Below are 23,274 nucleotides of genomic sequence, written 5' to 3'. Positions count from 1 at the left end.
CAATAAAACTAAAAGCTTGTTCTTTGAGAAGATAAACAAAATTGATAAACTGTTAGCCAAACTCATCAAGACAAAAGGGATAAGACTGAGATCAATAGAATTAGAAATGAAAAAGGAGAAGTAAAAACTGACACTGCAGAAATACAAAGGATCATGAGAGATTACTACAAGCAACTATATGTCAATAAAATGGACAAGCTGGAAGAAATGTACAAATTCTTAGAAATGCACAACTTTCCGAGATTGAACCAGGAAGAAATAGAAAGTATGAATAGAAAAAACACAAGCACTGAAATTGAAACTGAGATTAAAAATCTTACAACAAAAAAAGCACAGGACCAGATGGCTTCACAGGCAAATTCTATGAAACATTTAGAGAAAAACTAACACCTACCCTTCTCAAACTCTTCCAAAATATAGCAGAGGGAGGAACACTCCCAAACTCATTCTACGAGGCCACCATCACCCTGATACCAAAAGCAGACAAAGATGTCACAAAGAAAGAAAACTACAGGCCAATATCACTGATGAACATAGATGCAAAAATCTTCAACAAAATACTAGCAAACAGAATCCAACAGCACATTAAAAGAATCATACACCATGATCAAGTGGGGTTTATCACAGGAATGCAAGGATTCTTCAATATACGCAAATCATACAATGTGATACACCATATTAACAAATTGAAGGAGAAAAAACATATGATCATCTCAATAGATGCAGAGAAAGCTTTTGACAAAATTCAACACAATTTATGATAAAAACCCTCGAGAAAGTAGGCATAGAGTTAACTTTTCTCAAAATAATAAAGGCCATGTATGACAAACCCACAGCCAACCTCGTCCTCAATGGTGAAAAAGTGAAACCATTTCCACTAAGGTCAGGGACAAGACAAGGTTTCCCACACTCACCACTATTATTCAACATAGTTTTTAAGTTTTAGCCACAGCAATCAGAGAACAAAATGAAATAAAAGGAATCCAAATCAGAAAAGAAGAAGCAAAGCTGTTACTGTTTGCAGATGACATGATTCTATACATAGAGAATCCTAAAGATGCTACCAGAAAACTACTAAAGCTACTCAGTGAATTTGGTAAAGTAGCAGGATACAAAATTAATTCACAGAAATCTCTGGCATTCCTATATACTAATGTTGAAAAATCTGAAAGTGAAATCAAGAAAACACTCCCATTTACCATTGCAAGAAAAAGAATAAAATATCTAGGAATAAACCTACCTAAGGAGACAAAAGACCTGTATGCAGAAAATTATAAGACACTGATGAAAGAAATTAAAGATGATACAAATAGATGGCGAGATATACTATGTTCTTGGATTGGAAGAATCAACATTGTGAAAATGACTCTACTACCCAAAGCAATCTACAGATTCAATGCAATCACTATCAAACCAGCACTGGCATTTTTCACAGAACTAGAACAAAAATTTCACAATTTATATGGAAACACAAAAGACCCCGAATAGCCAAAGCAATCTTGAGAATGAAAAACAGAGCTGGAGGAATCAGGCTCGCTGTCTTCAGACTATACTACAAAGCTACAGTAATCAAGACAGTATGGTACTGGCACAAAAACAGAAATATAGATCTATGGAACGGGATAGAAAGCCCAGAGATAAACTCACACACATATGGTCACCTTATCTTTGATAAAGGAGGCAAGAATATACAGTGGAGAAAGACAGCCCCTTCAATAAGTGGTGCTTGGAAAACCGGATGGCTACATGTAAAAGAATGAAATTAGAACACTCCGTAACACCATACACAAAAATAAATTCAAAATGGATTAAAGACCTAAATGTAAGGCCAGACACTATCAAACTCTTAGAGGAAAACTTTGGCAGAACACTCTATGACATAAATCACAGCAAGATTCTTTTTGAACCACCTCCTAGAGAAATGGAAATAAAAACAAAAATAAACAAATGGGACCTAATGAAACTTAAAAGCTTTTGAAAAACGAAGGAAACCATAAACAAGACGAAAAGACAACCCTCAGAATGGGAGAAAATATTTGCAAATGAAGCAACTGACAAAGGATTAATCTTCAAAATTTACAAGCAGCTCATGCAGCTCAATATCAAAAATGAAACAACCCAATCCAAAAATGGGTAGAAGACCTAAACAGACATTTCTCCAAAGAAGATATAAGACTGCTAACAAACACATGAAAGAATGCTCAACATCATTAATCATTAGAGAAATGCAAATCAAAACTACAATGAGATATCATCTCACATCGGTCAGAATGGCCATCATCAAAAAATCTAGAAACAATAAATGCTGGAGAGGGTGTGGAGAAAAGGGAACACTCTTGCACTGTTGGTGGGAAAGTAAATTGATACAACCCCTATGGAGAACAGTACGGAGGTTCCTTAAAAAACTACAAATAGAACTACCATACGACCCAGCAATCTCACTACTGGGCATATACCCTGAGAAAACCATAATTCAAAAAGAGTCATGTACCAAAATGTTCATTGTAGCTCTATTTACAGTAGCCCAGAGATGGAAACAACTTAAGTGGCCATCATTGGATGAATGGATAAAGAAGATATGGCACATATATACAATGGAATATTACTCAGCCATAAAAAGAAATGAAATTGAGTTATTTGTAGTGAGGTTGATGGACCTAGAGTCTGTCATACAGACTGAAGTAAGTCAGAAAGAAAAACAAATATCGTGTGTTAACACGTATATTGGGAATCTAAAAAAAAAAAGAAGAAAGAAAGAGGTCCTGAAGAACCTAGGGGCAAGATGGGAATAAAGACATATACCTACTAGATAATGGACTTGAGCATATGCGAAGGGGAAAGGGTAAGTTGGGAAAAAGCGAGAGAGTAGCATGGACATATATACACTACCAAACGTGAAATTGATAGCCAGTGGGAAGCAGCCGCATAGCACAGGGAGATCAGCTCAGTGCTTTGTGACCACCTAGAGGGGTGGGATAGGGAGGGTGGTAGGGAGTGAGACGCAAGAGGGAAGAGATATGGGGACATATGTATATGTATAACTGATTCACTTTGTTATAAAGCAGAAACTAACACACCATTGTAAAGCAATTATACTCCAATAAAGATGTTTAAAAAAAAAAAAAACAGACTCATAGAAAAAGAGATCAGATTTGTGGTTTCCAGAGGTGGAGTTTGGGAGAGGGGAAATTGGATGAGGGCAGTGAAAAGTTACAAACTTCCAATTATAAGATAAATAAGTACTAGGGATGTAATGTACAACATGGTGAATATAATTAACACTGCTTTATGTTATGTATAAAAGTTGTTAAGAGCATAAATCCTAAGAGTTCTCATCACAAGAAAAATAATCTTTTTCTATTTTATAATTTTGTGTCTATATTAGATGATGCACTTCACTAAACTTACTGTGATAATCATTTCATGATGGATGTAAGTCAAATCATTATTCTGTGCACCCCAACCATACAGTGCTGTATGTCAGTTATATCTCAACAAACTGGAAGGAAAAAAAAAGGAATTTTTAAAGTATTTTTAAAACATTTTGTAAGAAGTTGATAGGTTTTGAGTATTCTTAAAAAGTAAAAGTATCACTCCAAGGGTTATTTACTGATTTCAAGATGAAAAACAAACCAACAAAAAAATAATAAATTTGCAATGGAGAGAACAAGTTATCACTTTCTGAAGTAACTGATCAACCACTAATAACAGGACAACTAGACATTATGTGTCTCCTGACAGGATACAGTGTACTACACAGAGCACCACCAAGAAAATATTTTTGCCAAAATGCTGAATGTAAATCTAATCAGCCTTTAGATATTACTTCTAGTTTACTGGGAGTTGGAGCAATAAAATTAAATGGCACCACAAAGAAGTAATGTGGATCATTTTTTAAGATAATTGATCAGGTTTTATCAACAAGTGAATACCATAAAAAAGAGGCATTTTTCTCTTTATTTTTTTTATTATTTTTTAAAATTTATTTTTTTAACATCTTTATTGGGGTATAATTGCTTTACAATGGTGTATTAGTTTCTGCTTTATAACAAAGTGAATCAGTTATACATATACATATGTCCCCATATCTCTTCCCTCTTGCATCTCCCTCCCTCCCACCCTCCCTATCCCACCCCTCCAGGCTGTCACAAAACACCGAGCCAATATCCCTGTGCCATGCGGCTGCTTCCCACTAGCTATCTACCTTACGTTTGTTAGTGTATATATGTCCATGCCTCTCTCTCGCCCTGTCACAGCTCACCCTTCCCCCTCCCCATATCCTCAAGTCCGTTCTCCAGTAGGTCTGTGTCTTTATTCCTGTCTTACCCCTAGGTTCTTCATGACATTTTTTTTTCTTAAATTCCTTATATATGTGTTAGCATACGGTATTTGTCTTTTTCTGACTTACTTCACTCTGTATGACAGACTCTAGGTCTATCCACCTCATTACAAATAGCTCAATTTCGTTTCTTTTTATGGCTGAGTAATATTCCATTGTATATATGTGCCACATCTTCTTTATCCATTTAGCCGATGATGGGCACTTAGGTTGTTTCCATCTCTGGTCTATTGTAAATAGAGCTACAATGAACATTTTGGTACATGACTCTTTTTGAATTATGGTTTTCTCAGGGTATATGCCCAGTAGTGAGATTGCTGGGTCATATGGTAGTTCTATTTTTAGTTTTTTAAGGAACCTCCATACTGTTCTCCATAGTGGCTGAACCAATTCACATTCCCACCAGCAGTGCAAGAGTGTTCCCTTTTCTCCACACCCTCTCCAGCATTTATTGTTTCTAGATTTTTTGATGATGGCCATTCTGACCGATGTGAGATGATATCTCATTGTAGTTTTGATTTGCATTTCTCTAATGATTAATGATGTTGAGCATTCTTTCATGTGTTTGTTAGCAGTCTGTATATCTTCTTTGGAGAAATGTCTGTTTAGGTCTTCTACCCATTTTTGGATTGGGTTGTTTGATTTTTGATATTGAGCTGCATGAGCTGCTTGTAAATTTTGAAGATTAATCCTTTGTCAGTTGTTTCATTTGCAAATATTTTCTCCCATTCTGAGGGTTGTCTTTTGGTCTTGTTTATGATTTCCTTTGCTGTGCAAAAGCTTTTAAGTTTCATTAGGTCCCATTTGTTTATTTTTGTTTTTATTTCCATTTCTCTAGGAGGTGGTTCAAAAAGGATCTTGCTGTGATTTATGTCATAGAGTGTTCTGCCTATGTTTTCCTCTAAGAGTTTGATAGTTTCTGGCCTTACATTTAGGTCTTTAATCCATTTTGAGCTTATTTTTGTGTATGGTGTTAGGGAGTGATCTAATCTCATACTTTTACATGTACCTGTCCAGTTTTCCCAGCACCATTTATTGAAGAGGCTGTCCTTTCTCCACTGTACATTCCTGCCACCTTTATCAAAGATAAGGTGTCCATATGTGCATGGGTTTATCTCTGGGCTTTCTATCCTGTTCCATTGATCTATCTTTCTCTTTTTGTGCCAGTACCATACTGTCTTGATTACTGTAGCTTCATAGTATAGTCTGAAGTCAGGGAGCCTGATTCCTCCATCTCTGTTTTTCATTCTCAAGATTGCTTTGGCTATTCGGGGTCTTTTGTGTTTCCATACAAATTGTGAAATTTTTTGTTCTAGTTCTGTGAAAAATACCAGTGGTAGTTTGATAGGGATTGCATTGAATCTGTAGATTGCTTTGGGTAGTAGAGTCATTTTCACAATGTTGATTCTTCCAATCCAAGAACATAGTATATCTTGCCATCTATTTGTATCTTCTTTAATTTCTTTCATCAGTGTCTTATAATTTTCTGCATACAGGTCTTTTGTCTCCTTAGGTAGGTTTATTCCTAGATATTTTTTTCTTTTTGTTGCAACGGTAAATGGGAGTGTTTTCTTGATTTCACTTTCAGAGTTTTCATCATTAGTATATAGGAATGCCAGAGATTTCTGTGAATTAATTTTGTATCCTGTTACCTTACCAAATTCATTGATTAGCTCTAGTAGTTTTATCATTTTTCTCTTTATTAAAAAAAACTGCAACATATAGACCTGGTATGGAGCCTGATTTGAACACCAAACATAAAAAGACATATCTGAGACAACTGAGAAAAATTGAAATATGGAATTGGTATTTTATATTATACTATATTATGTTATGTTATATTATATTATATTACATTATGCTATATTAAAGACTTCTGTGGTTTCAAAACCTAACCTCAAATTTATTTGACACTCCTATCATTGAGAGTTAGGGTATATGATCTCTCTCTCTGAATCTGGACAGGTTTATTGCTGCTTTGACCAATAGAGTGCATCAAAAGTAACTCTGTGACTTCTGAAGTTAGGTAATAAAAAAGCTATGTGTTTCTGCCTGGTAGTACTGGGTTAGTCACTCAGGAGAAACCAACCTCTATGTAGGAAGACCAACAACTTGATAACTGCCATACTGGAGGGTATATATATAAGCACTTCATTCCTCAATCTAGGTCATCCCTGCTAAAGCAAGAGACATCTGAGTCAAATAGTCTTGGATCCTCTAGACTGGCCCATCACCAGGTGAGTACTACTGAGTAACAACATGGAGCAAGAGAATCACCATGCCAAGCACTGCCCAATTTCCTGACACAGAGATAGATGAGCATAAAACTTGGCTGTGTTTAATACTACTGAGTTTGAGATGGATATTTTAATGTAGAATAGATAACTGGAATGATTAATGGTTATTAAGTTTTTAGTTGGGTAACAGTATTTGGGTTTTGAAAATTAATTTTTTGTTGGAAATACAAAATAGTATATTTGAGGGTAAACTATTTTAATATCTGGGATTTAGATGAATGAAGAATAAATGCATATATGACTAAATAATTATAATTATTGAATCTTTGTTATGTGTATATGAGAATTTATTGCATCATACTCTTTATGTTTTTTTATTCGAAAAGTTTTATAATAATTTTTAAAGATGTCCCGCAGGGAAAAAAGTAAAGTTTTGTTATAACTTAAATCAGGGCAGAGGAGGGAAGGACTAAGGCACCTTTTAATTTTAATCCAATCCTGGAAGAAAGCTAGAATTAACATAGGACTTGAAAAGGAGTTAAAAGATAGATTTGGGAAGAATTAAAGATACAGTGAAAACTAGGAGATCATAGAGAACCTCAAAAGATACGATAAAATCACTTTGTACAGTAATTACGTGTTTCATGTGGGTGTACCTCTCACTAGTTTGTAAAATCATTTGAGCAAGGACATTATCTTCACCTTTGTATTCCCAGTGGCTAGCATATTGGCTGGCACTTTTTAGGTACTCAGTAAATGTAACATAAAAGAAGAATAAAAGTTTGTGGAGATTGGAATTTAAAAAACTGTATATATTCCTCCAAAAACTCAACATCGGATCCATAGAGGGGGTGTACTGAGGTTAAGGGTCTGTACTCAGGGCTCTGTGCACTGGTCTGTCATGTTAGAGTGGATATTATGGATGTGCAGAGCCTGACATTCAAACGGTACAATGTGTGATTAGAGATGAGAGAAAAACAAACATTGTAAATTAAGTAACTTTACTTCCCATTTAAAACAAATACAAATGTTTTAAAGCACATAATGTCTTTTCACCATAAAAACAAAAACAAAAACAAAACCCTGAAACTAGGAGACAATTTTAGCTTTCTCTCAGAGAAAGATGCTATAGTGAAAGAAGAAACTTTAAGAGGTAAGTTATGATGATAGCAATCATCGTCATCACCAATACTGCCTATTACTGAGTATCAGATACTTTACAATCATTATTGCTAATATATACAGCATCTTTGCAAGGGAAGTATTATTATTTTAATTTTAAAGATAAGGAAATTAAAGGTCACGGATTTAAGTATCTTGCCAGAAGCCTCATATGTAATAAATACTTTTGACATGTGACAAGAACAACACAATTAACAACAGTAAACAAAAACCTCCGTTAATAATATTTCTATTTCTCCAAAAGAAAATTGAGATATGGAATCATGTAATTCGTAAGTGGCTAGAGTTTGAGGTCTTCCTAACTCCAAAATACTTGGCAATAAAATCAAAAGTGTAAGCCAATCTGTAATACCAAATTGAAGGATGCTAATTTAGATACGGCAATAAGACAGTAGTGGAGAGTAAAAAAGTCACGGACAGGTTAAGCTGGCGCTAAAGAAAAACAGTGGTGATGCTTGTGTTCTCTAAATTATGGGAGTGATCTTTACTTAAAAACTTCAGAAACAAGAAAGAAAAGGAAATCTCAGCTGATACAAGGTGCCAGCAAAGAATAAGTGGTTTATTGGAAACTCACAGTTCAAGAAGTGAGTTCAAGGAAGAAAGTACTCTAATGAAATACTGTAGTTAAATTAAGCAAATTTTAGAAATTACTTACTAGAATATTTTAGAATGGTCATCATGAACGGAATCTTAAGGTAGAATTTTTTTTAAGAATCATTGAAAGATATGTATTAAAAGTCAGAGACTATGAAACTAGGATACTGAGTTTTAGATTTTTCGAAGCAATGGACACCATGGTAGGAGAGGGAAAACCTGTTGGATTGAGGACTCTGAAGAGATATCATGCTTTAAGAGGAAAGTGGGAAGAACATTAATTTTATTTCAATGAAGCAAATGTTTGATCAGGAAAACAACAACAACACAGTTTCTCTTTAAAACCATCTGTCTGAACATTGCTGAAATATGTGAAGACATTTCCCAGTAACACCATCAGCAGCCCATACGCAGCAGTGGGGAATGTTTGAGAAGGGTGCATAATTCATGGTGCCAGAGAAATGAGACAAGACTGCTTTCCTAGCTTCTCTCTGCGTGTATGGTCTGAAGACTCTTTTACAAAGAGATTCTTAGGCACTTCCAAGGAAGTAAAATACACACATGAAAGTGGGATGTTACTATATAGTCTGAAATGAATATTATTTCATGCAGATGACACTGCTCTTTGAGTTATAGGAGCACGGGATGTAGACAAATATGAATAATGTTCTCCAGAGAGCTGTAGGAAGTACAATTAAACAGATCGAAGTAGCAAAACCACAAATGTGGTACTACATGCAAAAATGGTGCTATGAAATGTGACAATGCGGAGACTGGCTCAAGGAGAATTATTGGCCTGCACTTTATAAAGAGGAATAGGGTGTAAAATAAAATAAGACATAGAAGAGGAAAGTAAATGAAGAAATCAAGGGTAAATCCACTGTTAGAAAATAGGGCAAGGTTGAGTAAACAGCTTCCAGTGACAGTTTTTTTTGTGCCATAGTTCTTTGTGGTCCCCCCATAGGTATGTGGTTCTTCTGGCAGGGGCTTTTTCAGGTTCCATTGGAAACAGGTATAACTTAACAGAGGGTCAAATACCTGTTGAAAGGAGGAATCTACAATTTATTATCCTGTCTCCATGTTTCAAAGTGAACTATAACAACACTTTAGGGAACGAACTTCAAATTCCATCTGCTCCTGTGGAGGAATGAGGGAATGGGAGTGCTTTACTGAAGGTAAAATTTTTTGAAGGAAGAAAAGGGGAAATTATGAAAAGGTTATGGTGAAGTAGATGACAGTGTAGAGTATAAAGCCTGAGACTTAAAAAGGAAAACTAGGAAAGTATCACACTTAGAAATATCAAAGGATATCTATATGTATAGAACAAAAATTGATAATCTGGAGGATGAAGATATTAAAAAAGGTTTCTAAACACCTAAGGGAAGTAATAGAATTGGGTCAAAGTAAAGAGATCTTTTTGGAATGAGGCAAACTTCTGGCTAAAATACGTATAATGTTCCGCCCAAAAGAACCAGGAGAGGAGGAGACCAAGGAACACATACTAAATAACTGTGAAGTATTTGAGAATCAGCTGGCTCAGATTATAAAAATAATAGTCATAATAATGTCACACACACATATATACATACACATGCATGTATATATATATATATATATGTTGGTGATTTACTTACATACTCTTTCACATGAGTTTTGTTGTTTATAATACTCTTTCAGTCTGAAAGAGCTGTTATCGTAATTCCCATCTTACAGGTGAAAATACTGAGTTTCAAAGAAATCTATCAACATTTCCACGAAGAAAAAAGCTATTAATCCTCACTGTCAACAGCTTTGACTACTTGTGGACTAGCCTCCCTCTTCCCCTGGGTTAATCAACTCTGTGAGTCTATCAAGATCCCTATGTCTGTACTTTCTCAAACCACGAAGCTGTAGCCTATCCATCTAACTTTTCCCATATTGATCAATCTGTCGGTGTAGTCCTCAGGACTAATTGTGATTGCCTCTCTAGGTTTCTGAAAAAAACTAGATCCTGCCTGGCTGGGTTCCTGCTCCCTTATCAAGTCACCCATAGCTTCTTATATTTTGAGGACTGGGTCTGGTGTATATCCCTTAATTCCTGTTTAGGATCTCTTTAACCCAGATGGAGCACTTAGAACAAAAACACTGTCACATGAGTGACTATAGGTATGGCTAGTCACCCAGTAGGCTGCATACTTTCATAGAACCCACATTTGCCATGTCCTTTTGGATACAGATGTGAATATCTGGCCATCATCTTTGGGAGAAAGACATACTAGCCCATTCCCTTAGCTTTAAACAGTCCAAGCATACTTTACACTTTATTTGGCGCCTTGTTATCAATGTTATTTTGACTACAAGAAATAGAGACATTAAAAGCGCCATATGTGGATCTGTAAGGTATTTGTTCAAAGTGTGAAAAATATGCAGAATCCCTAATTCATAACTTTTGTTTTATAGTTGAAGTACGAAAAGTATAATAGTGATTCTTGCAATGAACAAAGTTTACAGAACTTATATTTTCTTTTTTCTTACATTTGATATATTTTGTAATAAATTTCATGCCTTTTGAATGAAATATTAAAAGTTTGGATTTGGTGTTTTTAAAAACGTTTTTCCCTAGTGATTAATTCTTCTTGTATTTTATGGAATTATTGATCTGCATTTGAAAATAAATCAAAAAATATAACAAAATTGTTTTTTTACCACCACTAGGTTGAAAAGCACTGTTTTAGGAAACAGAATCAAGAGAAGGACTAGCCAGAAAAGTAAACTACATTATAAAAAGAAAAAAATAATAATTAGAAAAGTATTATGGGAAAATAATGAAAACTAGAGAAAATGTAATATATGACAATGGATGTTATTTTTAACATATTTGTTGGTGGAAAAATAGAAGTATAATATACATACAACTTTTTATTGTACAGGAAGGTCCAACCTACAAACAGGCATCTCCTTTCCATGTCATACCTTCCCTGCACCATAACAAACATCATGGGAGACATGGAGCAATTATATCACCTCTGCATTCAGGAGTGAATACAGGGGAGAGAGTATTATGCACAGACCAGAAGATTTAACCATGACTGACTCTGCATATTTATTTTACATTAAATTATTCCATCACTTTTTTATTAATTCATGCATTTGTTCAACAAAGAATTTGTATCTTTAGTAATATTAGGTCCACTTATAAAAATTATCTGTAGTCACTATAGAAAACGGTATGGAGGCTTCTCAAAAAATTAAAAATAGAACTACCATATTATCCAGCAATCCCACTTATGGGTACATATCTAAAGGAAATGAAAACAAGATATCAAAGAGATATCTGCGGGCTTCCCTGGTGGCGCAGTGGTTGAGAGTCCGCCTGCCAATGCAGGGGACACGGGTTCGTGCCCCGGTTCGGGAAGATCCCACATGCTGTGGAGCGGCTGGGCCCGTGAGCCATGGTCGCTGAGCCTGCGCATCTGGAGCCTGTGCTCCGCAACGGGAGAGGCCACAACAGTGGGAGGCCTGCGTACCGCAAAAAAAAAAAAAGAGAGAGAGATATCTGCAATTCCATATTCATTGCAGCATTATTCACAATAGCCAAGATATGGTAATAACCTAACTGTCCCTTAATGGATAAATGGATAAAGAAGATTTTACACACACACACACACACACACACACAAACAAACACACACAATGGGATATTATTCAGCTATGAAAATGAAGGAAATTCTGCCATTTGCAACAACATGTATGATCTTGAGTACACTACACTAAGTAAAATAAGCCAAAAAGAGAAAGGCAAATACTGTATAATTACACTTATATGTGGAATCTAAAAAAGAAGAGCCAAACCCATGGCAACAGAGAGCAGACTAGTGGCTGTCAGGGGCTACAGGGTGAGGCAAATGGGGAGGGGTTGGTAAAAGGGTAAAACCTTCAGCTGTAATATGAATAAGGTCTGAAGATCTAATATAAAACATGGTGACTATAGTTAATAACACTGTATTATGTAATTGATATTTGCTAAGAACTTAAATATTCTCACCAAAAAAAGAATAAAATCTGTATTACCTCAGAGAAAAATTGTGTTAACATTTTGGCATACCTCATTCCAGTTTTCATTATATATATATATATATATATATATATATATATATATATATATGTGTGTGTGTGTGTGTGTGTGTATATATATATGCACACACATACACATATGTATATATTCATGTATATATACACACACAAATATATCTTGTATATATAATTTAAGTATCTTTTAACATTTTATAGAATATGAACAATTTTCTAATCATTCAATAGTCCTCTATAATGCCATTTTAATGCCTGCATATTTTTCCAGTGGATATGTGTGTGTGTTCCTGTGTATAATTAATTTAATCATTCTCTTTGTTGGGTATTTACATCACTGTCAGCATTTCACTACTATGAAAATGTTGTGTTAAGTATACTTCAGGTAAACATGAATATATCTGTCAATGTTTCTTCTGATGAATTCCTAGAATTTTAATTGTTAGATTTAATGTTTTGCAGTTTGGGGGCTTCTAATTTATACTGCTATTTATACTGCTAAATTGCACTACAGAAAATTTTGAACAATTTTCTTCTGACCAGCTCTTAGAAATGAGTGCCCATTTTTTCACACCCTGGTGAATAATGGGCATTATTAAATTGTTCTAAACAAAACCAAAATAAAATTAAAAGGAGAATGCCTGTTTATACTTTTCAAATATATTTCTACTGGCACAATCATCATTATATCTCAATATAGTATATCTCTATTCTGTATGTCTATCTCTATCTCTATATATTTAATACTATATATGTGTGTGTATATATATTCTATTCTTCATCCATTCCTCATTGGTGAACCATCTAAGCCCTTAGCTCTTAACTTTGAAGTCATATCTATAGCTATATCTGTATCTATATCTGTATATATCTAGATTGAGATCTAGATCTAAGCTACTATGTGCCAGGTACTGAGCTCTGGGCTTTCTTTCAGTGACTCCAGGTCACCAGACTTTTCTACAGTTGTCTGGCGGATTGAGTGGAAGGTATTTATGGGAAGAATGGCTGGGGATGAAGACAGTGCATGACACTGGCTAACCTGGGAAGGCTTTTGGAAAAATTTTAGGAGGTGGCAAATTTGGAAGCCACAGGGTTTGTGGCTGCTAGGGAACTTTCTGTAGGAAAAGGGGTTATTTGGAGAATAACCCAATGTAGTGAAGTGGCTGTGATGGAAGCAATATTGAAAATACGTTTCTGAGCACAACTCCCTGAACTTAAATATAACTAAGGGAAGGAAAAAACAGTCCTGCATCTGCTTGCATATCACTATTTATATCACAGAGCAGTGCTTGGAATTTCACCAAGAGAAAATTTATTATGGTTAGCATGTACCCTATTTTCCAATACAAATAAACAGAAAGAGTTCGAGGTGATTAATCAATCATGTGTTAATGCAAATAAGTTTGTGCCTTTTGCTTTTTTTCCTGACAAACATAAGGTAAGTTACTCCTCACAAAGCAAAATTGTGATTCAATCTGAGTTTGCAATTCTTTTGAATGTGGATTATATAGATATATCAGAGTTCTTCCTTATTCCCAAAGTAGGGACCTAAAGAAATATAATGGATATAGGGAAGGAAAGCACCAACATTTGCAAGAGAATTGGAGACTGGGACTGTCATTGCCAGGGTTAACACGCAGTATTTCAAAATTGTGCCTAAGGTTGTTGCTAGGGAAGAAAATGAGGAGAAAACAGCATCCTCCCTGAAGTTCTGGACAGCTGCTTCTAACATTCAAAATACAGAGGCCTGTGTCTCTAACTACCATTTATAATACTCATTCTATGGAAAGACGTCTTCCAATATCACATCGACAGATAAATTTTTGTCTGTTCCTGCTATTTTCAAACAGCAGTTCTAGTTATTCTAGTTATTAACAGAGAAAACAATGTAAAGTCCCTTCATATAAACAAGAAATTTTCACCCTGGCTTTGGGGTAGACTGCTAATTAGCATATAATGCATACTAAAATAGAATGGGAATTCACAGTGCAAGGAAAGAACAAAAAATGAGGGCAAACCACTTATTTATACATCAGATCTCAGGATACCTCTTCACCAAAAACTTGAGTCTCCCAGTATTTATGTGTGGTTGGAAAAGGAGGTGCCATACTAATTCAGGGTATAACTATTTTTACTGGAATAAGACAGAGAGGTAATTTCTTTTTTCAGCATTAACAAAATAATGAATCATTTAAATAAGATCACGTTCACACAAGTGTGCAGAGATTACCTATTTGCAAACAAGCCTAAAATTATTTCAACACAAAAAGTAAGTCAATTTCAATTTTTTAACTGCTTTCTTTGCCATTAGCTCCAGTTGTTTTGAGAAATGATTCCTTGGTGAGTACTTTTCTAAAATGGGATAAAAACGAGTGAATGATGCTGGAAAGCAAGGACAAAGTAAGTAATTATTTGAGAAGGTGGCCTTTAGGGTGAGTTAAATAGTCATATACTATATAGGGTAAATAAAATTTTCAGTGTTGTTTTGGAAAAAAAAAATCTCACTATGTGAGGTACGATTCTCTGTAATTCTTATCCCTATAAAATCTACATCTGTAAATGGGGTGTGTGTGCCAGCTTCAAGCTAGGTCAGAGTTCTTTGTTTTCAGAGCCACAGGTCACCATCGTGTGTGTGTGTGTGTGTGTGTGTGTGTGTGTGTGTGTATGGGTGGGTGTGTGTGGGAGAGACAGAAGGAGAGGGGGAGGGGGTGGGAGAGGGGAGAATATTTTGTTGTACTCAAACAATGCAGTGCATCTCTGACCTTCATTTGATTGCTATTTTATTTTCTTTCTTTCCAGTATTACCTTACCTATTTGTTTTCTTTTTTCCCTATGATATCTATATGCCAGCATATCTATTAACACCTCTTCATTTTTAAAGATGACAAAATAACTAAATCTGCAAGTCCTCATAGCTTGCACAGCAGTTGGCTTGTAAGGCATCCAGCAAACGAACCTATACACCTGTGAGTGCTTAATAGTCTTTTTTTTTTCTCTAGATTTTAAAATCATTTCATTATAAAATATTTGGTATTTGGGAATGCATTTTAAGCTTGCCACCAAAAATCACTGAATTTATATCCATTACCTTTCATATAATAAAATAAGCCAGAACGTTTTATTGTTACTATTAGACTGGAAATCCCAAAGAAATAAAAATTTGAGATTTCCTTCTGTAAAATTGATTTATCGGATTTCTGAGCCTGAGTTTTCATGATTTAATTTCTTCATAGATAGACAAATAGAGACTTATAATGATCCTCTACTTTCAGCTTTGTTATCTAGGGGGCAGACGGTGCCAGACAAGCGTGTAAGCATGTTGGTCAATCTAGCTTGATTGCTTTCCTCCAGCAATGGACAATTTTAATTTTCTATCACATTTATAGTCATCATATTTGAGAAAGGGCAAAACAGGTTAATGAAATCATTATAATTTCATTCAAATGATATATATTTAAAAAGCTCAATTAAAGAAACAGATACCAGGGCACCACATTTCATTTTGCCTTATGGAGGCCATTGCTCTGTAGCATCTGTGAAAGACATTGATAAAAACACATTTACCAATGCTAAAATGAATGTAACATCATTATCATCACTAAACCTATCCATAAAGTAAATTTATTGTGAAAATAGATGAAACTTCATTTGTTCCCTCATTCATTCAATGCATGTTTTATCAAATTATGCTTTTTTTTTTTTTTTTTTTTTTTTTGCGGTACACGGACCTCTCACTGCTGTGGCCTCTCCCATTGCAGAGCACAGGCTCCGGACACGCAGGCTCAGCGGCCATGGCTTACGGGCCCAGCCACTCCGCGGCATGTGGGATCTTCCCGGACCGGGGCATGAACCCGTGTCCCCTGCATCGGCAGGCAGACTCTCAACCACTGCGCCACCAGGGAAGCCCAAATTATGCTCTTTTTAAGGTAGCATAACAAAGTGGCTTTTAAGGAATACTTAGACTGAACTGGAATTTTAGCTTCATTACTTATTACATTTTAATAAACCTCTTTACTCATCAGTCTCTTCATCTGTAAGATGGACATATTAATATTATTATCCTCACTGTGGTGAGGGAATGAGATAATAACTATAAAATCACAGTGACTGACATATAGTAAGATGGTAATAAATTTTGTTTATTATCTTTATTGTTATTGTTACCATTATTATGTCACAGCCTTTAGGGCTATGGAACATTAAGAGATGGCAATACAGTTTCTTGCCTTCAATTTCTTGGTGTCTAAGTGAGAGAGCAGAGGTAATGTTAGTATGTTAATATTGCACCAATATCTGATCTAAACACTTTATTTATATTAACTCATATACTTTGTCAATGACTATATTAGGTAAGATTTTTGAGTATTCGCATTGTCCAAATAAGGAAATAGGGGCATCATATGATAAGAGATTGCTATAAGTTTTACAGCTAATTAGAGTTGAATTGGGAAATGAACCCAGGCAGTCTGGATCCAGAGTCATCATTTTGTTTTGTTTATTTGTTTTCTCTACAGCATTATAATTGTATTATATACTTCCTATAAACACTTGAATCTTTGGATAGGAACAATACCTAGGAAAATCTAACATACTTCAGAGACTTTCCAAAAGTACTCCCTTCTTGGCTATGAAATCTCAGGTAACAAACACAATTTCCTCTTGTAGAAGAAGGAGGAATTGTTGTCCTCAACCACATTCAATGCTTTTCCTCCAGTTTTACCTTAGCCACCAGGAAACCTATCTCTGTTCACAAAATCTCCCAAATTTCTAGTGTGTTAAGGAGTTTCTTCACATTGTACAATTATTCCAGCATTCCTTGCTTAGGACAAGCAAAATTCTCAAGGGCATTCAGCTATGACCTTTTCCCCAAACAGTACTGCTGCTTCTGGCATAAATGATCCATGTTCTCCACCTAAGTCATTTACTGCACATCTGCTCTGGGCCCAGCAACAGGCAAGATAATGAGAGAAATTCAATGCTACTGTCCCTGCTTCCTGAATGCTTACAACCTTTTAAAACAAATATGTAACCATAATGTATGACCTTATTATGGAATCTTAGAAGAAGAATGATGTCTGTCTCCAAAACACACATATATGTATATATATATATATATTTATACACACACATATATGACATATATATATACATGACATTTGATTATAAGTATAGTGAAGGACTATGTCTATTTTAGAATTATTTACTGCCCTCCAGTAAATGACAATAATCCAGTCATTTATTCATTTCCATGGGTGGGGTAGAATATAATTCCTATTTAATCCTTAGAGAGACTATGTATTTTCTGGGGAATCCCAGGTTTATGGGGGTATATTTTGACTCTAAATTTTTTTCTCAACTAACAACACTTCTGCCACCAAATTTGTGGGTTTTTCACACACACTAAGCAATTTTCCAACTTTTTGCAGACACCAACTGGGTGTCTTACAATTTAATTGAATTCTGATACTAACTACCTGGAGTTAATGCAGACCCCTCAGGTTAAGAGCTCAGACTGCCCCACTTCAGATGCCAATTACAATTAGTGGGTCCAGGTTACCCACACTTCTGTCTGAATTGGCTACAAATCAGTAGCTCCCATGACTCCCTCCTCAGGTTTGATAATGTGTTTTAATGGCTAACAGAACTCAGGGAAACACATTTTACTTACTATTACCAGTTTATTATGAAGGATATGATAAAGGATATAAACAAACAGCCAGATGAAGAGTATGCAGGGTTAGGCTCAGAAGGGTCCCAAGAGCAGGAACTTCTATCCTCATATAATTGGGGTACACTACCCTTCAGGCATGTGGATGTGTTCTTTAACAGGAAGCTCTCCAAACTCCATAGTTTAGGGATTTTTATGGAGACTTCATCACATAGGCATGATAATAACTCAATTTCCAGTCTCTCTCCCCTTCCCAGGGGATGGGGCAATGGGGCTGATAGTCCAAAGCTTCTAACCATGGCTTAGTCTTTCTGATGACTACTGAAACAATCCTAGGAGTCCACCAAGGGTTGCCTCATTAGAACAAAAGATGTTCCTATTGCCCTGGAAATTCCAAGGGATTTAGGAGTTTTGTGTAAGATACTCCTATTACCCCATTACTCAGAAAATTATAAGGGTTTTAGGAGGTCTGTGTCAGGAACTAGGGACAGAGACTAAATATATATTTCTTAGTATGTCATAGCCACTACACCTTGGTTAGATGTGGTAACCATGAAGGTGTCCTGCTCAGATATCACTTAAGGAGAACTTGCTGCAACGACTGTATTTAGCTGATAACCTCCAGCTACCACACCTTCAGATCAGCCACGTATTCATGACAGACTGTTCTTCATGGGCTCCTCTCAGCCAATGATGAAGCACAGGGAAATAGGAGAATCACCTTGGCTGATGCAGGACCATTCCAACAGGAAGGAGCTTGGAGCTCCTCCTAGTACTGGCAGAGACTTTCTCTGAGCTGAACCTCAACCTGAAGCTCATACTATCCAATTTTCATCTTTCTCTCTCCTTTCACATTCATTGGGCCTGCATGGCTGTCTGAAGACTCTACCTGCCTATTCCTAATCCTTCCCCTATTTATCTCTCACAGTTGGTTGTGTTATAGTCATGTGTTTCTAGGAGGATCCTAACTGACAGCAGGCCTTGCATTTATCTTCTGTCCTGTAAGAAACATGAAATCTGGAAACCAAAGTGGAAGCTCTCTTATTTGGGCAAAAAAATAGCTACAGGGATCACCTACAGCATTGGCTTCTCATTTTCACTTAGTTTTTGACATAGCTATTGTATACTTATCTATGATATCATGAATGCATTTAATGAATAACTACATTTAAATATGTCACCCATTATTTTCAGTTTCTGTCTTTGTTAGTATATTTTAAGAAGGAATGTTGGTGTGGGACTTAGTCTGCCTTCTTCCTCAATAGTTTATAACCACACCCTAGCTCTCACAATTGAATGAAATTCAAAAAACACTACCTGCTGATTAAAAACAAACAAAAAATGCAACTATTTTAAAGTGGTTCAGGACTTTTACTGCACCTAATTTCTTGATAAAAACAAAACAAAATACTGTTAGAAAGAATCCTTTTCCAAGGATAAAATAATTTCCAGGGACTTACCTGGTGGTGTAGTGGTTAAGAATCTGCCTGTCAATGCAGGGGACACAGGTTCGAGCCCTGGTCCGGGAAGATCCCACATGCCACGGAGCAACTAAGTCCGTGCACTACAACTACTGAGCCTGTGTTCTAGAGCCCACGAACCACAACTACTGAAGCCCATGTGCCACAACTACTGAAGCACGTCCACCTAGAGCCCATGTTCCACAACAAGAGAAGCCACCACAATGAGTAGCCTGCGCACCGCAACAAAGAGTAGCCCCCGCTTTCTGCAACTAGAGAAAGCCTGCGCACAGCAACAAAGACCCAACACAGCCAAAAATAAATAAATTTATTAAAAAAATAATAATTTCCAAGAAGAAAAATGAGGAAATTCACAAGTCATAAAATCCACAAGGAAACAAAGCACAGAAGGGTGACAGTCCAAGAATCAACAAATAGGATAAGACTCACCAAGACTCCAGACATGCACAATCCTAAAGTTAAACTTCAGGCAGAAGAAAAATAATCCCACATTATATGGTCTAATATGCCAGAAGAAATAAAGAGCTAAGAAATTAGTAAGTGTGCAAATCAAACACTATGTCTAGGAAAAAATGATAAAGAATTATGGTGTTAAAAGAAAGATTGAACTAAGTAGATGATAATAGCAAATAAATCGGGAGAGAGTGATTGGGATTTAAGCATTCTTAAATCCTGCTAATGGTCAGGAGTAGGGTACAGATAACATTAATAGAGATTGCATTAAGTGTGTATATAAAAATTTCTAGGGTAACCACTAAAAAAGTAAATTGGTGATATAACTTATACAATAACAGAGAAAAAATATCAAATGTAAAATAACCAAATTAATCTATAAAAGGCTTTGGAGGGTAAAAAGCAAACAGAAAAAAAAAAATAGCAGCCACGTTTCAAAAGTTAGATTCTGAAGTAAAATACACCCATTAAATCTACTAGGCAGGAGGCTTCTGGAACTTTGACTTGTTCCTTAGAGGCAAGATTACACCAAAATAACCTAAACCATTATTAAATTATTTGGTCAATTTGGTATTCAAATGAGGAAAAAAAGCAAATGAAATTGGACCCTGCCCCCACCATTACTCTATAAACTAAAATCAACTCTAGGCGGAATAAAGACAAATGTATAAGATTAAATTATAAAACTTTTAGAAGTTATTTCAGGAGAATATATTTATGAACTGAAGATAGCAAAAAAAATTGACTCAAAAGCACAGAACAAAAATAAACAAAACGTTGAATATTAATATGACTATATAAGTGAATTGTTGTTTATCAAAAGTCCATAAAAAGTGAAAATAAGAATCTCATATTAAGAAAAATTATTTCAACACATAAAAATGATAAATGAAGAGAATTCAGAATGTGGAATAAAAAAAAAACAAACAAAAACTAAGAGAAAGACAAAAATTATAAAACAAACAAGACTCAAATTGCACTGACAGAAGGGGAAACCTGAACCATAATTAAAACAATTAAAAATATGCTCAAATATATTAGCAATATGAAAATACAAACTAAAATCAAAATGCAGTACCATTTTACATGTTATCACATTGCTATAAAAATTGATGGCCTTTAAATATCAAATATTGGTGATGATGTGAAATGACAAAACTTTCATATGTTGCTGGCAGGAGGGAATGTAAATTAGTACAAACACTTTGGAAAACGATTTGGCATTATCAAAATAAACTGATGACATATATGTCCAGTGACTAGAAATTCTAACCCTCAATATTTATCTGGAAGATCCTTTTGTATACCTACTCCAAGAGGCATATATATGTATTTTCATAGGAGATGAAATGTCCATCAGCAGTAGGATTGATAAATAAATTGTGTTATATCTATACAGGTAACACTGTATAGTAATACAAATGAGTGAACTTCAGCTGTCTGCAATAACATAGAGGGGAAAACCTGAAGTTCAAGGACCTCAAATTGAGCTAAAAAAGCAGGTCTTTGATAAATATATACAATTTAATTATATTTTAATAAATTTTAGAAGCATGTGAAATGTTTAAAAACTCAAAATGAGTGATAATGTTTTTCTAAAGCATATGAAAAATAAATGGTAAGGTCATAATAGAGGTACCTCCTGAAAGAAAGGAGTTGGGATAGGGAAAAAAGGGTGCAAAGAAGGTGTTAAAGGCAATGAGACTACTTTGTCCCTTAAACAGGGTAATTTGTATATGAGTTTATTATGGTTCTTTGTGCTTTATACTTTTTTTAAATTTTAATTTTTATATTTATTTTTTTATTTTTGGCTGTGCTGGGTCTTCATTTCTGTGCAAGGGCTTTCTCTAGTTGCGGCAAGCGGGGGCCACTCTTCATCGCGGTGTGGGGGCCTCTCACTATCGCGGCCTCTCTTGTTGTGGAGCACAGGCTCCAGACACGCAGGCTCAGTAGTTGTGGCTCACAGGCCTAGTTGCTCCATGGCATGTGGGATCTTCCCAGACCAGGGCTTGAACCCGTGTCCCCTGCATTGGCAGGCATATTCTCAACCACTGAGCCACCAGGGAAGCCCCTATACTTTTTTTTTTAATACATATGCTTTAAATAGTAAAAATTATTTTTAAACTGTTCTCAAGTGAAAATATAATTTTTAAAATGGCCTAAGTGAAAATCTATATAAATCAATATTCAATAAATTATATGTAAAGTATTATATAATGCAACTAAAATATCTATACATTTAACTTATACAAAATATCAATTTAATTATACTGGATAATAAAATGTTACATAGCTATGAGAATTTATATATATACTTGAAAAGTAATTTATGCAAGTTCTGAAAATGCATTTTTATTACATCATAAAAAGGAAGTGCCAGTCTCTTTAGATTTAAGCGTAAGAAATAAAAATTTTGGCTCATGCTTAGCTGGAATACGATTAAAGTAGATTTCAAAGACATCCTGCTCCTTTCTATGTAAACTTTCCTAATACAGATATTCTCAGTAATTTATATACAAGTTAATGTACTGCCCATGCTTAGAATTTTCAAATAAGCAGTAACACAGTAATAACTTAAAATATAACTGTTATAAAAACTGATTCCTTTCCTGACTAAACACCAAAGTTGAATGAAATCCCACTTCATTTTCCCCCATACTGTATATCTCCTTCAGTGAATTAACCTCACTTGGAAATTGCTATTTTTACCTCTCTTTTTAGAAATTAGGTTATAAGCTCCATGAGAATAGGAATCCTGTCTGTCCTATTCACCTATCCCAGGGTTTATCATAGAGTCTGATAAGTGGTACATGCTTGATAAATATTTGTTAAATCAACAAATGGATATTATGACAGGTTAGTGGACAGAGGAGGGATAAAGACAAGAGACAATGTTTTAAAAGTAATATAATTTCTCCTACTGAAGGCTTAAGTAGCCACATGGTTCCAAGAAGATTTTTAATTTTTATTAAATTAAATTTTATTTTTTATTTGGTAATATATTCACATGGATCAAATTTAAGTAAAATATATACATTGAGAAAACTTGATTTCACCCATTTCTTTTTCTACCAAATTTCTCCCCTTCTACTTCCTAAAATAATTACTCTTCTAATATACTGTGTAGTCTCAGTGTTTCATTATGCAAATATAAGCAGGTATGAAAAATATTTTTATTATTTTCCTCCTCCTTTTAATTACATAAAGGTTATACATGCTGTAAACACTCTTCTATCTTTTATTTTCTTCTCT

The sequence above is a fragment of the Monodon monoceros genome, unplaced genomic scaffold (genome assembly GCF_005190385.1).
Source record: "Monodon monoceros isolate NGI ecotype Baffin Bay Population unplaced genomic scaffold, NGI_Narwhal_1 Super_Scaffold_11, whole genome shotgun sequence".
In the NCBI taxonomy this organism is placed as follows: Eukaryota; Metazoa; Chordata; class Mammalia; order Artiodactyla; family Monodontidae; genus Monodon; species Monodon monoceros.
Note: the sequence above shows the minus strand (reverse complement) of the source record.